Below are 2753 nucleotides of genomic sequence, written 5' to 3' on the forward strand. Positions count from 1 at the left end.
ATGGTTTAATTGTGACTGGTATGTTGCACTAGGTTAAGACACTGATTTCTACAGGTTTTCTATCAGAGATGTGGACTTAAGACTTGGACTTGGGTCGGTTAGGGTCTCAAACTACGTGCTATGGCAACACATTGCATCAAAGACTCCTAATGAAGCCTCATTAGTGCATCTGTGTCACAAGTAATTCCTTTTGTTGACCAAGTTGTAGAATGTTACAATGTGGGACGTTGTAGTCTGGCGGTCACTATTTCACTGTTTTTAGTGATGGGGTATATATCAATATTGTGATGTGAGACTAGATATTATCTTAGATTTTGGATATGTAATATGGCATAAGAGGTGTCTTTTCCTGGTCTTACTGCATTTAGGGCTGGGCGATATGGAGAAAATCAAATATCATGATATTTTTGACCAAATACCTTGAAATCAATACCACAACAATATTGTAGTGTTGAGTATTGGTGCTTTCCCAAAATATTTTCACAATGAGATTGTTGATAAATAATCATCAGTAATGTGAATATAATGACTAAGAGGGTAAAGGCAAATAATAAAACAGTTACAACAGTCTGGTAAGATCAGAAAATGACATCACCTTACTGTAATGCAGCCTTTAAAACCAAGAAAAGACAACACTTATGCCATATTACGATACTACGATATCCATAATCTAAGACGATATTAAGTCTCATATTTTGATTTCAACATAATCTCGGTAAATTACCCAGCTCTAGCTGCATTACAGTAAAGTTGTCATATTCTGATCTTACCAGACTGTTGTAACTGTTTTATTATTTGCCTTTACCCACTTAGTCATTATATTCACATTTCTGATGATTATTTCTCAAAAATCTCATTGTGTAAATATTTTTTGAAAGCACCAATAGTCAACACCACAATATCCTTGCGGTATCGATTTCATGGTATTTGGTCAAAAATATCGTGATATTTGATTTTCTCTATAGTGCCCTGTCCTATTTTGCTTTTTATTTGTTTTAACTTTGATTACATTCATTTAACTGAATATAAATAATTAAAATACAGATTAAAGTCATACTCTTTGTACTAGTTATACAAACTAGCCAATCGTGTTATTAGATGGGCTACTAATACATTGTCTTTTGTTTTTATAAAGACCGGATACTACAGATAAGAGTGCTTTATCTTGGGTGTAAAAAAAAAAGTTAGTTGATCTGAAACACAACTTGACCAAAATAACGCGAGACTTGCTTGACACTTGGACGAAGACTTGAGTGGTCACGACAGTTTTCTATTGCTCCTAAATACAATGTGACAGTGTGTTTGACGCATAGATATTATAGTTTGACAGCGAGTAAAACCGTTTTATTATACACACTTGATAACGCTGGGACGTCACAAACCTTGTTACAATTTGTAAAAGTGGGACGTTACAACGTCAACGTAGATGTAAGTGCACACCAACTCTTAAAAACGTTATTTACTCAAATATGTGTCCAATAGAAACGTCACAATATATGAGACCAAACTTTGACACAATTAAGCAGTGTTATACATGGAAAGCTTACGGTGCTATCACATTATACGTTGAGACCTAGACGGAAAAACATCTAGTTAAAAATCCATGGTAGACACGTCATAGTTCTTGCATTACAATGTAGCTTTCCGGGTAGCAATGCCATTAACCGTTAGATAATTCGTGCTTCCATCTCACCTTTTGGGCCTTTCAGCTAAATTATCATGCAGGAGAGGTGCTTAAATAGGTGATAAGTAAATATAGCCTTACTTTACAACTTCTACCTTTGTACAGAGCAATGTTTACAACTACTACTTCTTGCTACACGCGCTAAACTGACAGTAGTCACGTGACATTTTGAGGGGTTTTCGCCGCCGCTGATTGGAAGATGTAGCTTATCAAAGTAGATATAGCTTATCAAGCAACCAGAAGGCGGGAAAGAGAGAGAAAGAAAATCAAGAATTTGACAGTTATTATTTTTATTTTTTTAATCTATAAAGGGTTGTTGTACTTGCCCCATCAAAATAATTTCTGCCTATACCAATATAAGGCAGTAAGCATTATAGCCTACTGAAATTCATCCTATCTAGCTAGCTAAACATAATTGAAAATGTTCTCTGATGTTGACATGTAGTCTGTATTTTGGATGCCCTCTGAAACAACAGTCCATCAATTAATAAATTCATCTTTTTATTTTCTGTTTTGTTGCCCAACACATTGACATAAGCCATGCCACTGCAGACCTTCTCCTTCCCTTTCCTTGAAACTCAGTTCTTCAAGACGGGTAGTTTTATTTACATGTTCAGACAAGATGTATTTTCTCTACAGTTATGAAACTTCTAGTATATGCCGTCTTGTATAAATCATTTTTAAATTGTGTAAAAAGATAGTCTCTTGTGTAACTGTACAAGAATTAAGTAAACCGGACACTTTAAAAAATTCATAATTTTTCATTGCAATTTTCTGTCGCAATTGATAGAAAATGTAATTGAGAAAGCTTAAGCACAAATGCCATAATATTACTTTGTAAGAGTATTATTAAAGAACGGTATGAGGCAACAAAGAATATGGAACCAGTCTTAAAATGTTAGCATATTAAATACATATTTGGTCAGTTGGAACACACCTATAAGTGCAGCATGAAAAGGCACAATAAACAGGACAACCCTGGTCTATTAAGCCACTTCTGATGGATCCCAACAGTACTTGTGCCCACAGTCCAAAGCTGACAGTCTGTCCATGTCTGTGTCACTCAGTG

General features: G+C 35.0%; 1 protein-coding gene across 1 annotated transcript in view; it reads right to left on the bottom strand.

The window, feature by feature from the left end:
• Window positions 1-2753, bottom strand: part of badb (BCL2 associated agonist of cell death b) — a 12512-nt gene that overhangs the window by 3753 nt on the left and 6006 nt on the right. The gene's annotated exons all lie outside the window — the stretch shown is intronic.

Source organism: Etheostoma cragini, chromosome 19 (genome assembly GCF_013103735.1).
Source record: "Etheostoma cragini isolate CJK2018 chromosome 19, CSU_Ecrag_1.0, whole genome shotgun sequence".
Taxonomy (NCBI): domain Eukaryota; kingdom Metazoa; phylum Chordata; class Actinopteri; order Perciformes; family Percidae; genus Etheostoma; species Etheostoma cragini.